Source organism: Lepidochelys kempii, chromosome 7 (assembly GCF_965140265.1).
Source record: "Lepidochelys kempii isolate rLepKem1 chromosome 7, rLepKem1.hap2, whole genome shotgun sequence".
NCBI lineage: Eukaryota > Metazoa > Chordata > Testudines > Cheloniidae > Lepidochelys > Lepidochelys kempii.
The window spans coordinates 88,125,221-88,140,181 of NC_133262.1; the positions used below are offsets into that span (position 1 = coordinate 88,125,221).

The following is a 14,961-nucleotide window of genomic DNA, read 5'->3' on the forward strand; positions in this document are numbered from 1 at the left end:
ATCTGCAAATAGGGAAGATGATGAACTAAAAGTAAAAAGGATTAAAATGGCAATTCAAACATGACTGTCAAACATGACTGTCAAATATGTACTTAAATTGGAATTTCTCCAGTGTAATAGTACATAGTCATTTACTCAAGTGAAGAATACACTTTATGTATTTATGATGTATAATACCAGGATGGAAATGTTATGTGGGACTAGATATGCCAGATATGTTTGCTGCATAGCTAAAAAGTCAATTTTCGAGCTCCAACGAAAGGAACCCAAGGCAAATCCATGTAGCACTTTGCAAAAAATGGTATATTGGGTAGAGGTTAAAAAATGGCCTTCAGTAAAATCTTCAAAGAAAATGTGTGTGTACAACTATAATTCTGGTCCAGCAGTTCTAAATCCCTGGAACACTAGATTGCTTAACAGTTAACAAAATATATTGTAAGGATTTAATTAGTTGCTAATGCTTTCAGAGTTCTGGACTAGTTGCAAGAATAATAGAGCAAAAGTAAGGATCCCCATAGGAATATATGGCTGGATTTTCTAAAGAGCTCAGCATGTTGCATTATAAACTCTTTAGAAAAACTGACCATAAATGGGAGCTGAGCAGTAGAAAATCTGGCTCTGACTTCAGTGCCTCAATTGGAGCTGGGCTCTTTTAAAAATTTAGTTCCAGTTTGGGGGTATTGAGGCCTTGAAAACTTGGCCCTGAGCGCTTTTGAACGGTTTGTTCCATAACAGATTGTCGTCTTCAATCCCTACAGAGCATATATTCTTAAAAATATGCCACAAACAACATTTTCACTTTTACTAAGCAGCCAGAAAGGGACAGGAAAACACACAGGCGCTATTTTTTACCTGGACTAGGAAGAAGTGACAATGTAACGTCTCAGTCATGACGTATTAATCGCACCATGAACTCAAAACTGCTATTCCAAGGAGAATAATTCATCTTATGACTTGAGTTTTTTGTTATCCTGCACAAACTGCGTATATTGTGATAGAACATTATCAGTAGTAGGAGTGATAGAGTAGACCTAAAAAAAACCAACCAATAACTAATTCAGCTTCACAATTAAAATATATCAGGATGCAGCTATCATTCCTTTCTTTAAAAAAAATGAAATCATGATGTGACTGAATCTCCGTATTCACAGTAAAATGTGAACCAGAAAGTGGCCTGGAAATCCATATACAGTACTCTTTCCATCCCCTTCGTGGTAGTCTGGAAAAAGCTCTTTGCAAGAGCAGGTTCTACAGTGGGGAGTGGGAAGGCCTGTATTCCACATCTGAGGGAGAAAGAAGGAAATATTTATCTGTTTTTTTAAGGCAGTTGTTTGAATCTACTTAAAAGTTTGGAATGCTAGAAGCAGTCCCAGCTCAGACGGATTGGTAGGCAGAATGCAAGTGAAGAGGGTCAAAGATGCATGTTAAATGCAATTTATCACACACATCTGCAGTCTACCACATGGGTATTATCACCACATAAATGGGTGTGTGTGAGTGTAAACACTCTTTAGCTCTCCAAATATGGAAGGTCCTGGATCACGTAGAAGCAGAAGTTAGGGCCAGAGATCCATAGCTAGGAATAGCTGGTCTAGGAATAGTAGTAATTTAAAATAATCTATGATACAAGGTTTTAAAAAAAATAAAATATGGATCTTGAATAAAATATTTGATGGTATGTGATAGTAGAAAGTGGTACTCATTTGGATGTGCTACATAATTCACTTGTAGTTTCACTGTATGTGAATAATATAATATTTGTACCTATGTAACAAGGGATTTTCAGAAGTGGTCAGAGTTGATCTAACTTTGTTCCCACTGTCAATGGTAAAAATCCCATTTGACATAATGGAAGCAATGTTAGGCCAAAGCTGAATTCTTTTCAAAATTTGTCCCATAATATAAAGGTTATCATACCTCTTATTTTCCTCTTTCAGGTTGAGAAGTTGAAGTGGCCAAGTTTGTCTGTGGGTCTATGCAGGGTGAGTTCCAATGGCAGTAGCTGTTCATGGTGCAATTATTTCTGTACACTGATTACTTTACTATACAGCGTCTCTGTGGTCTTGCTGGCCAAGTCCATTCCCTTTGGTGTAGTTTTTCATACCTAATGTCTAAACACAAAGTACCTCAATGCAGTACACTGAATTCGTGCTGAAAGCACAGTAGCAAGAGATTATGCAGTGTTCTAATGACAGCTACTGATACTAAAATTTTGTACTTCAAATATGAAAAAGTTTCAATCATAGTGACAATGGTCTGATCTTGTACCATTGAATTCAATGAAAGTTTTATTATTGACTTCAGTGGCAGCACAAACAGGCCTTATATACACAGGAAATACTTGGTTGATGGTGTAATTAGTCATGAAATTTATATGGAAAAAATCATTATTCAGTTAGAGCTTTTAAATCACTTCAAGATATATATTCCACTTCTTTTTTTGTCATGGGCAATAGTGTGTTCAAGACAGATTTTATTCTTGATTTTATGTTTGTTTTTTTGGTAAAAGGAACTAAGAAAGAGTTTTTGTTGGTTTGTTTGATATTTGAGAAAAGGCTCATGTCTATGAGGTTTTAGTCACTAAAGAAACAGAAAACGGGGAGAATTGAGGACCAGCAATGCAAATTATGGTCTTTAGTTTAAAGAGCCATGAATTGCTGCTATTATCACTTTATTATTATTTTCAGTAGATGTAAATAATCTTAAAATGAGGTCTGCTGTCCAAATGGGTCTGAACAATCTAGTTATGCTTAGTAGCCAGGCATGTTTTTGCAACTATATTGTTTTGTTACAGCCCAGACTTATGTGGGGTGAATACTAATACAGGGAAACAGTCTTGTTCTTTTCCTTTGCTACAGATACAAATCAATAGGTGCATAACTATAGCTCTCTCTATCAGATACTCTCACAAAGTTCCTGTGTTCAATTATTCTGGCCTTGAAACACCAATAAAAAAAAGAAGGAATGAAATATATTTATTCAATTATTGGGGAGGGAGGAGAGTGAAGCCAGTACCAGTACTGTATTAGATTTCTAATAGGCTTTGTGTGGATAGTTGAAAAAAGAACATTTAAGTAAAGGCCTATAGCAAGGATATAATAGTCTATTACATTTTAAGGTTTATTTTTTTTAAGACAATACAGTTCTATAGACAATTGGATCCCTGCTAAAGAATTCAAACACTGCATTTTTATGCTGTTCAGTAGTGTGTAACCATTTACATTTGTTACCCAAATCTGCCTTGCAAACAATGTTAAAAAAGTGTACAAACACTGTTGTGACAAAACACATTTAGAGCAAACATGCAATTGAAATATAATTTAAATCTGAACATATTTGTTTTGCTAGGAAAAAGAGAGAGTGGAGCTGGGCCTGGAAAGAATGAACATTGCCATTTAGTTAAAAAAATGCAGTGTTTAATATTCTCAAGTATCTGTGTGCATGCGTGCACACACACTCTCTCATGCACACGCTCTCTCTCACGTGTGCACACACACACACACAGAGAAATTTCAGTGTTTAATATGTTCAAGATTTCTCTCTCACACACACTCTCTCACACACACACAGAGTGTGAATGATAGACACAGTTTATGGGAACCTAATATGTGTGGTGTTCGTAAAGTTGTTCATCATGGGTGTTGAAAAATTCAGGATTGTGAACAAGCCCTAGAAAGTTTGTAGTGGGGGAGAGTTGCAGTGAAAGAGAACCTGTATTTGAAACAGTGTTTTGTTTTGTTTTTTTTTATCTAGTCCATCTTCCCTGCAACAAATTGCTAAAAAAAAAACAAAAAACCAATCTTAACTATCATCATTCATGATGAATGTAGATTGGCTTCTTTAAAGTAATGAGGGTGTAAATTTCTGATTTCATGACCTGATCAGTAAATATTTCACATATAACTCATGAAAACGTACTATTTGTTCATGATTAGTATGAGTGATCATAAAAATTCATTTTAAAATTGAGGTGAAAACACTTGAAACTTGGCATTTGCAGTTATCTTAGGTCTTTGAGCTCATACTTGAAGAGAATGCTGCTACTTGTATGAATGAATATATGTATTCATAACTTATTAAGTGGATGTATTTACCATTCTCCAGCTTTTGGTATTTCAGTTATGATTATGATGAGACTATTTCATGCCAGATATATTTTCCAATTAAAATATCCAACAATTAGGTTTGAATAACTTCAAGACCTCTCTTCCATATGAATAAACAGATGTAAAATAACAGATGTAAAGACAGTGAACCAGAATTTACAACTTCAATAAGAGGAAAAAAAATATTTGAGAAGGCTTTAAAAAGCTGAATTGGTAAAAACTCATTGAATAGTATGCTAACATCCATAATCTGAATTCTAAACTATATATTTGTGTAGCTGCAAATCATTCAGGTTCCAAGCACCAATTTTCTTTAGGAATTGCCTGGGTATATCTAGTTTTAGGGTTTGATTAAAATGTCTTGGACCTAGAACCTCCATAATCCACTAGAGTTCATCCTTTTTCAAAGCCTCCTAAACCCAAAAGATTGTAGGCCCCAATCCTTCATTGTAATACCTGTAGGCAGACTGCTGTGTCCTTGTGGAGACTGTTGACTTCGACTACTGGCCCGGAGCTGTGTTTCTGCACACTCCCACTGCAGATGACAATGCAAGATATGGGTATTAATCTTGTCTCATTCTCAAAAACATTATGTTTATTTTTAAAATTGTATTTTCCCTCCAAAAGTCACTTCCAAATTTATCATTTTAAAAATTTTAATCAGATCTACATCACATTATCTAAGCATAAAAATAACTGATGCCAGCAAAGGCTCCAAAGAGACTACTCTGAATAATTAACTTAATAATAATTACATAAAAAAAAAGCCTGCAGTGAAGAGCCAGATGTTGATGCTTAAACTCCCCCCCCCAAATAAAAACAAAACAAAAAAACTTTGCTTATGTTGTGTTTCACTTTGACTTCAGAAATCTGTGGTATATAAAAACATTCCTTCAGACTTGATCATATCAGGTATTTTGACACATCTTGCAACACAAGCATAAATCAGTCCTTATAGTATCATGTGAAATTTACTGTGGGAAATTATCTTTTTACTGATAATTTTTACTGATATCTGATTACTTTGATTAATTATTTGTATTGTAATACCAGCAACATATGCCTGGTACCCTCCGAATGCAGTTCCTACCCCCAGAGAGTCTTAGGCCTCACCTACATTTATACGTTAGATTGACACAGCTAAGTCGGTCAGGGTTGTGAAAAATTCAGAAACCTGACTGACGTAGCTATTTCAACCCAACCCCCTCAGCGTAGAATGGCAGGCATTAAAATAAACCTTTGTACTCTGAAGCACAAGGTACGTTTACAGCTCTGTGAAAATTTGCAGGAAATTTTCTTACATATGTGTGTTAATGAGCCAGAACGTCTGGAAAAGCGGTCCTTCAAACTCCATGTGGAATTTCCTTAAAATACACTAAAAATCCCACCATTACTGTGAAAAATGATAGATATCAAAATACAGACTAATATTAAGGCTAATGTAATGAGAGAATGCTGGTGTTACTACTGATACCTGAAAATATAACACAAGGAAAGATGAATAATTTACTAAAAAGTAAAATGTTAGATTCAGAATATTGTATTCCATACATCCCAAATACAGTTTCATTTGTGCACTTCATGAAGTATTTGGCTCATACAGCACACAGCCTTCAAAATTGTGAAAATGCCTTAGGGTCCCACTCAATTTCCACAGTAGTTAATAGATAGATTACTATGGGAGTTGAATCAGATCCTTAGAAAGTGAATATGGTGAAGATAAAAAGGGTTAGTTCAATAGTTCCATTGTAAAAAAGATAAAACTTTGTAAAGATAAGCAGGTTCTCACTTAATCCATTTCTGTTTCATGAAATGCAAAAAGGCTTCTTAATTGGTGTCATACATAATAGCAAAATGTAAGCTTCATACTCTACTATTGGAGAAGAGCTGGTGCTACCTGCTGCTATTGAAACAGGTAGGAAAATGTACATGGACTCTCTTTTACATAAAATGAATCATGTTCTATTTTCAAATAATGCACAGGACAGAAAAAACCTGACATATTCAAAGATTTCAAGCTCTATGTGTACTATATTTTTTCACTATACTGCATATCATCACACTGTTAAACAGTAGAATACCAATTGAAATGTATTAACTATTTTGGATGTTTTTCTATATATTCTTATACATTGTATTCTGTGTTGTAATTGAAATCAAAGTGAATATTATTATTATTCCAAATATTTGTACTGTAAAATGATAAAAGAAATACTATTTTTAAATTCACCTCATACAAGTATTGTAGTGCAATCTCATTGTCGTGAAAGTGCATCTTACAAATGTAGACTTTTTTGTTATATAGCTGCACTCAAAAACAAAACAATGTAAAAGTTCAGAGCGTACAATCTTGACTTCTTGTTCAGCCAATCGCTAAGATAAACAAGGTATTTACATTTACAGGAGATGATGCTGCCCCCTTCTTATTTACAATGTCACCAGAAAGTGAGAACAGGCATTTGCCTGGCACTTTTATGTCATGCAAATGTTTTTTTTATCAAAGCTGATGCAGTAGGTACTTTTTGAAAAGATATATTTAAGAGTAATGATAATTTTTGCTGTTATTTTTCATAACTGAAAGTTTAGCTGTCAGCAGATGGTGCATGCAGTTTGTTCAGAAATATCTATAAGGAATTTCTGTTTTTCACCATCTCCCATTGTTCTCAGTGAGAGTGACTCCAAACTTCCCTCAGTGAACCAAGTACCTCAAATTTATACAGTAAATTATATTTCAGTAAGTTTTAACTGTATTGGAAGTTTTATGCGGCATTGGAAGTTTGAGTCTGTCTTTGAGTTTCATTCCATTATTCAGATAATTTATGGAAAATGTGGTCAGTGACTGGGAGGTAAATTCATTCTTAACTTTAACTGATAAACTAATTGACAGATCTACTTGTAAATTCTTCAAAACATTGATTTTCATGTACTCAAATAGTAAGGGCTATACTTTTGAGGATTGTATACTGTTATCTTCATAGATAACAAAGTGGATGAATCCCTGTTTTAAATGCAAAACTCAGCTCAGCCCTACCTTTGGAACTATGAATGATACTTCCATAATATTTTGAGCATTCACTTGTCTAATAGTCTGAAAAAATGAGCGCTCTAAAGACTGAAAAAACAATTCTGGTTTCAAATGAAATGAAACTATAACTACTTCTCTGGAATCCTATGGTTAAGGAGTGGCTCACAGAAGGATTTGATTGAAAGTGTTTGAACCTCAGCTAAACTTCAGGTATATAACAAAATGGACACAGCTCTATTTACAGCTATTTTTAGGTGCAGTCTTTCTTTTCTCATTGTAGTTATTCAAAAATGGCTTGCATTTTCTCTGTGAGACTTTTAGCTGTTCTTTGGTGTGATCACAAATCCTAGTCCCTTTAAAGGTGACTGATTTTTCCCCTTATTAAGTTGTCCAGTATTTTAAACAAGTACATATTTATAGGTTGTCTTGTTATCTGGTCATAACCTTTAATCAGTTAGTTGGGTGACAGAGTAGGTAGGTATCTTTATCTCATGAAAGATTTCTGAGAGTTGTGACCTAAATATGGTCTCTGTCACTCTGTTTTAGTCTTCAGGCTGTGTTAAATTTGTGCCAGGGCTTGCCTGCGCTGAGCCCCAGCAGCTCGAGGGTTGGAAGTTCATAGCCCCGGCATCTCTGGGCTTGCTGATTCAGTTATGAATGTAAATAAATTGCTTGAACCCTGGTACCTCTTTCATTACAAATTAAGCACTGTTTGTAGGGTACACTATATCTTGTAAATCTTTCAATTTAACTCCCTTGCAGTTCTTTGTCCTGTGGCACTAAGCTTCGAGACCTTTTATATGATATATGACAATATGCAAATTCCATAAAATATAGAGGTATTGGCAAGAGTCTGTGTAACTAGGCTGATAGTTATCAATCCTAGCCTGCTGGATTAGCTATCTTTCATGTTATATAATTTGTATGTGTGTGTGTATGTATATTTTATGTGTATTTATGTGACATCTTATTCAGCACAGAGTTAATGGATTTCTAACTGTTCTCTAGGATTAAAGTAGTCAGGTAGGGGAAAACCGCATAAAAGAATTTTCTTCCACTACTGCTTTGGATGAAAAGGTTCAATGTGTGCTGTACCACGTATTTGTTTGTTCATTAGTTATGTAAACAACATAACTTTTTTTTTCTTCCTACAAACAAGAAGTTAGTTTGTCAGGATATCTTGTAAAATGTGTGAGTTCAGGTGTGAGTTTAAAATGATTTTTATTTGTTATCGAAATTTATTCTATCAGGAAGACTTCCTTTGACCTTTTCGATCTCCAGGGTTGCAGCTCTGTTATAAATCAATTATTTTTGGTGAGAGATGAAAATTACTTACCTGGAATTATTGTCCTTTGAAGGTAACAGTTTTAAGAAATCCACTCAACTGCCTTTCCTCATCTGTGAGAGTTGGCTTTGTTGTTTTCTTCTTAGCTTTTTGTGATCCAAAAAGAACTGACAGTTGCGGACTATGGCATGCTACATCTTCTGCTCAGGTGAATGTGCATCTTCCCAGAATTCTAAAATCTTCACATGATCTCTGTCAGTCACATTTTACAACAGAGATCAAGGAGTGTAGATCTAATATTGTTATCTTGAGGTTATAATTATTACAGGTCAGTAAGTTTCATATCACTTAAATACAAGTAGTAATGCTCCAGAAAAGAATAAGTAATGATATTTGTGTCATATATTTTAATGAACATGATCTCCATTTAGTAAACACAATTTAAGCTAAAGAAGTAATTTATGTTAGTTTTATGCCTTCAAACATTTCTTTGGATTGACTTACTGTCTCATGTTGCTCAAATTGTTGCACACCTTTGTCATTTTCAAAAATTTTGTTAACATCGTGTGTCTAAAGGACGGTTATGAGGATTATAAAATCTGTCAAATTTAACTTTGCTTTTAAAAATCTAATTAGTAAAGAGAAAATAACAGTAAATGAAACTGAGACTTGACTCATATTTGCTATTTGCCTTCTCTTTCTGTAATTTTGGTATTGTTAGAACTGAGTGAATATTGCAAAAGTAATCTCGAAATATATTTTTGTAATTAAAGATTTGTCTTCAGTATATTGTCCTTTCATGTTTGTTTTGCATGATTATTGTAACTCATTTGATACTAGAAAGAATGGTTAGGCCAAAATCATATTTTTATTTCTATGCTCCCTCCACAACCCCTGATCAGTGCTAATGTTAATAACTAGATGAATGTTTTGAATGCATTTATAGACTTGGCAGGTTTTAGTTACGTTTATGATGTGATCAAACACATAAGAATTCAGTCATACAGTGTGGAGATAAGGCCAACATGCATTGGGCATTTTACACTTGTCAGAAGACCAGATGAAAGAGAATGAGTCATCAAAAGAGAATTGGATTTTCATTTTATACGCCATTGAAATGTTATTTTTGAGAGTTTTGTGAAAATTAATCACAGATGCCAAGAGACAGGTGAAAAGGCAATTTCTTTCATTATGATTCTACGTGGTGTAAGCAAGATGTCAAACTGACAGACTGCAAAGTTGCTCAAGGAGTATTTCTAAGCTGCAGCTGAAGTGTGCTTCCCAGAGTGGGTAGACAGAAGTACTATGTCTGCTCAGTCTAGTGTGCTAAAAATAACAGTGTAGCGCGGTGGGTAGCAAAGGCAGTTGCTCTGGCTACCCCCCTCCCCGAATATATTTCCAGGGGATCCAGGTGGGTTTGTACTCAGGCAGCTAGTCTGTACTGCCACCTTTGCTACCTCTGGCTACCCTGCTATTTTTAGCATTCCAGCTCGAGCAGAGCTAGAACATTTTTCTGTCTATGTTGGAGACAATGGATGTGGTTTGATTAGGCTGCAATGTTATTCTTAAATATCTGGGAATAAACGGCCAATAAAAGTGTACAGTGCAGGTAGTTCATAATAATCTCAATCTGTAACTGAGGGGCTTCTATCAGTCTTCGCCCTTACTTATCCTGATCCCCAGACTTCCTGCTGCTGGGACCTCACTATCTGCCTCTCCTTGAATGACAGGTGAAGCGGGGCTTGGTTCCCTGCTGTACCAGTCCTAGGATCCACTGATCCCACCCCCATTTCTGCTCCTTTAAATAATACCTCCTTTAAATTCTTTACTAATCCATATTATCTGATTACCATATACCTTCCCTGCAGTATACCTGCACTGGACATCCGCCCTCACGTTATCGTAAGTTGTGACATTATAGCCCAACTCCTGTTTCACATTCATCCAAACTAAGCCCCCCAAAACCCACTGTGGGGAAGGTGGAAAAAAACCCCGCTTGGTCGTGGCCAATCTGGCGGTAAGGGAAAAATTCCTTCCCAGCCCCCATAGAAAGGAGTGACAAGCACAATGCCCACAGTGGATCTTGATAAAATCCAGTATTTCACCACTTGCATGGGTGGGAGTGTGGGTGCTGCTCCACTGGGACCAGTTAAGAGAGCATTTCCTGCACTAGTATGGACTTTTACAATTCTCACTCTCTTCCAGTCACCTGGTGGGGGCGCGGGGGGAGGAGGGAATGGGTCAGTGTTCCATTGCTGACCTGGTCTGCAACTGCAGTAGAAAGTCACTCTAGGGTTCTCTAGCCCTTAAAGGGTACTCCTGGGGAATTCTCTGCCAAAAAAATTAAAATTCTGCATACAATATTTTAAAATTCTGGGTATTTTATTTGTCAAAATAACACAACATAATAATTCTGGTTTCAATTATTTTGTAATTTATTTAAGCTACAGTACCATGGATGAAGAATGGGAGTGGGGCACATTGGAGGAAATCCCCAAATGCCCTTGCCTAGGAGTAATGTAGCTAGGTTTGACCCTTTCTTCCGAGTTATTAGTCAACAAATATATGCAGCTACATGCTCAGTATTACATCATAGGCAAGTGAGGGCTGGGGAATCAAACTCACAGTTTATATTGGCTACTGGACATCTCCAGAAAGGTCAATAGCAAACAGTTCATGGAGCACATTTTGATAGGAAATTTTTTCAGTCCAAGATTTAGACCAGTTCTAATCACTGAAGCACCATAAGCATTTAGAAGGCCATGTAAAGGAGCCTTAAAACTTTTACGTCTGTTTTATACTCCTGGGGGAATTCACAAAGACAATGGGAACAATTCACAAAGCAAACAGGCTGCTACATTCTGCTCTAACTGAGGGGACAGATCCTGCCCCACACCCACCTCCTCAGAAATATCCTGAAGCCCTGCCCCTCCACACTGAGTGTGCTGCAATAGCGAGCAAGATGGACAGAGTGTGTCTCTCTCTCTGGCACACACGCACGACTTCCCACACCCTCTCCAGGCAGTGATTTACATCTCTACCAGCTGCTCTGGGTGCCCAAACCAACCTGCTTGCACTGCCGGGGAGGGCGTGTGACCATTCTTATGCCTTCCCTTTGCTTCTCTGTCAGAAGTGATTTTTCTGCAGAGAAGCAAAAGAAATCGGTGGGGGACATGAATTCTGCATACACGCAGTGACGCAGAATTCCCCCATCAGTAAAAGGGACACCCAACTTTTCCAACAAGGTCGATGTTATGGGGCAGGCAATGTTTAGGACACCTTTTCTAGCCCCCTTCCTTAAAAAGGGTGAGTAGTGCTATCCTTAAAAGGGCTGCTTAATCGCCTAGGATGCTGCCGAACTTCTCCGCTACCCAGGGGATGGAGCTGAATGGCTACTGGTCCCAAGGCCACCTACATGCAGGATTGTGGCTATGCAGGATTGTGCCAGTGGTCATCTCCACCTGTTGCTTTGCCATGCCCCCAATGTCACAGGACTTGAATTAATGATATGATGATGATGAGATTTGATAAGATGTTATTGGGATGTGAGTTGCGAGAAAACCTATGTGGGATATTTTTAAGTGAGAAAGCCGTTGCACTGGGGCAGTCTCACTCTCTTGGCTGTGGAAGCCAGAATTCAGCAGCACGAAGAATCGTTATGGCTGGGGACATCCTTGGCTGCAGTGGGTGATGAGGACATCTTCCGTGCCTTGTCATGCTCTCAACGTCCCACAGCATGTTCCTGAACCAACTTCATGGCTGTTGAATCATTTGATTTCCTCCGTCCATTCCACCAGAACAGTCTTTGCATGCTAGAGAAAGGCAGTTTCCCTGTCTCACCGAGGGCAAAAGACCCATTGGCTATCCTTACCTGGTTTGGCCCACTTGTCGAAAGGGTTTCCCAGGGTGTGGCCGCTGTCACATGCAAACAGTTACTTGGAGCCACAGGTGAAAGCTGGGTGTAGGTGGGGACCAAAGCAGATTAACTTCTCCCAAAGGAGCATGACATGTTTCTCCAATAGAGGTACTACCCTCCCCGATCCCCCATTCACTCCGTTTTAATATTAATGTAAAGCCAAATAGTAATGAAATTAAAAACAAAACAAAGATAAAAATCTTTTTATGTGAAGCAGGCAAGCACCTCTTTTTCAAAAAGAAGTAAGGATGAAGTCCAAAACATGGCAGTCTCTCTCTGTAGTTAAGATATGAACATGAGTTCCATGGTAAATCCAATTTTCACATCCTTACCCCATGACATTGTATTAAACAATAATAATCATTTAGATGTGACATATTCTGATATATCTAAACTTATAGTACAGTGTGGGAGTAGATTTCTCTTTGGGCGGGGATTTAAAGTAAATCTAATAAATCTTTTTTAAGTACTGGATTTGTGAAAAAGTTGAGTCCCCATCCTACTCTCCACAGAGTACATAATCTTGTACTTCTTTTATTGTTATGTAGCAAATATTATCACAAGTAAACAAAGTTTTTGTTGGTTTGTAAGTGTCCAAGGAAATGCAAATGTACCTTGATCATTAGTCAGCATTGTCAGATGATCTCTATGGAGGGTTAAAAGTAACTATCTATCTATCTATCTATCTATCTATCTATCTATCTATCTATCTATCTATCTATCTATCTATCTATCTATCTATCTATTAAATGAATTTATGGAGATTATAGATTAGATTAAAAATGCCATCCGTATAAAGTGAAGAGAAAGTATAAAGTGAAGGGAGAATATGAAATTGAGCTGTAACTGCATGGTAAACCATTGACAGCTCCCAGACAGCTGACAGCTCCCAGAGTGATTAGCATCCCATTGGTAAAATGCAGTGAAAGAAGTAATTAATAGAATGTAAAAAATAAAGAACAATATCATGTATAGATGAAGAAAGTGACTACTGTTCTGGGATATTTGTTGTCCCAAATTCAGGTGGCTCCAACAAAGATCAGTGTGTGTGCCAGGGGGGAAAAAAAGACAAGACATATGGCCATCTATCTCTTCTCAGAAAATTTACTCCTTAGAGACTGATGAAATTGTCATGCATAGTTGTTGAGATTCCAGCACTATATATATTTTATTTTTTTAAATAAAGTCATTTTAAAAAGAACATAATCTAAGAAATTGAAAACAATCTAAGAATAACATTTTAAGGTAAATTGGAGTGCATGGTAGACTTGATGTTCAAAAATGGAGCGAGATGTCATATGTTTGGGATATTTGTCACATAGAATGTCTTTTGGTACCAAGATTGCCCCAGGAAAAAATGCATCAAGCTTAGGATGTTGTATCTTGATTTATCTGGCAACAAAATTGACCATAAAATACCTTTTACAATGCTCATGAGAGCAAGGCATATAGCTGTCATGCTGAATAGTAACATCAGAATAATATCAAGGTCTTTGGTCATCTCATAGATTTCACATGGGTGAAACCAGCTATAAAACACTTGATACCAGAGAAATAGGAGATTTTATGTGGATGGTTAATGCTTAGAAAAATTAATGATGTCTCTGCCTGAAAAGATAAGACCTGAGTCACAAGAAATAGGGGGTCTGGAGAGAGAGCCAACTACACGCATTTAGTTGTTTTAGTGCTGTCCAAAGTACCATTCACATTAGGTAGAACTTGTATGTGATACAGCCCTTAAAAAAGTGACAATGTTCCATCAAAAGGAACACTGCTGAATTTTCTGCTGCCTGAAGGATGCTGCTAAATGACAGTACTTCATGAGAAAAGCACACTAATTATGAAGTTTATTTTTTTGCAGTCCATTTTTTTTAAATTGTCCTGTGAGTTAAGAACAAGGTTCTAGCAGCCAGACACTATTAGTTTCAGAGTAACAGCCGTGTTAGTCTGTATTCGCAAAAAGAAAAGGAGGACTTGTGGCACCTTAGAGACTAACCAATTTATTAGAGCATAAGCTTTCGTGAGCTACAGCTCACTTCCTCAGATGCATATCGTGGAAACTGCAGCAGGCTTTATATATACACAGAGAATATGAAACAATACCTATTCCCACCCCACTGTCCTGCTGGTAATAGCTTATCTAAAGTGATTTCCAGCACAAATCCAGGTTTTCTCACCCTCCACCCCCCCACACAAATTCACTCTCCTGCTGGTGATAGCCCATCCAAAGTGACAACTCTTTACACAATGTGCATGACAATCAAGCTGGGCTATTTCCTGCATAAATCCAGGTTCTCACATCCCCCCCACCCCCATACACACACAAACTCACTCTCCTGCTGGTAATAGCTCATCCAAACTGACCACTCTTCAAGTTAAAATCCAAGTTAAACCAGAACATCTGGGGGGGGGGGGGTAGGAAAAAACAAGAGGAAACAGGCTACCTTGCATAATGACTTAGCCACTCCAAGTCTCTATTTAAGCCTAAATTAATAGTATCCAATTTGCAAATGAATTCCAATTCAGCAGTTTCTCGCTGGAGTCTGGATTTGTAGTTTTTTTGTTTTAAGATAGCGACCTTCATGTCTGTGATTGCGTGACCAGAGAGATTGAAGTGTTCTCCGACTGG

The 14,961-nt window shown here is 37.1% G+C and overlaps 1 protein-coding gene across 8 annotated transcripts in view; it reads left to right on the forward strand.

Moving 5' to 3' along the window:
- PCDH15 (protocadherin related 15) overlaps positions 1-14,961 on the forward strand; it is a 1,355,521-nt gene that overhangs the window by 366,794 nt on the left and 973,766 nt on the right. The window contains exon 3 of one of the 8 annotated variants that reach the window (XM_073353680.1): positions 1,938-1,982. The exons of the other annotated variants lie outside the window; for them this stretch is intronic. The gene's annotated coding sequence lies outside the window, so the exon portion shown is untranslated. The remainder of the gene's footprint in view (positions 1-1,937; positions 1,983-14,961) is intronic. 8 annotated transcript variants of the gene reach the window in all.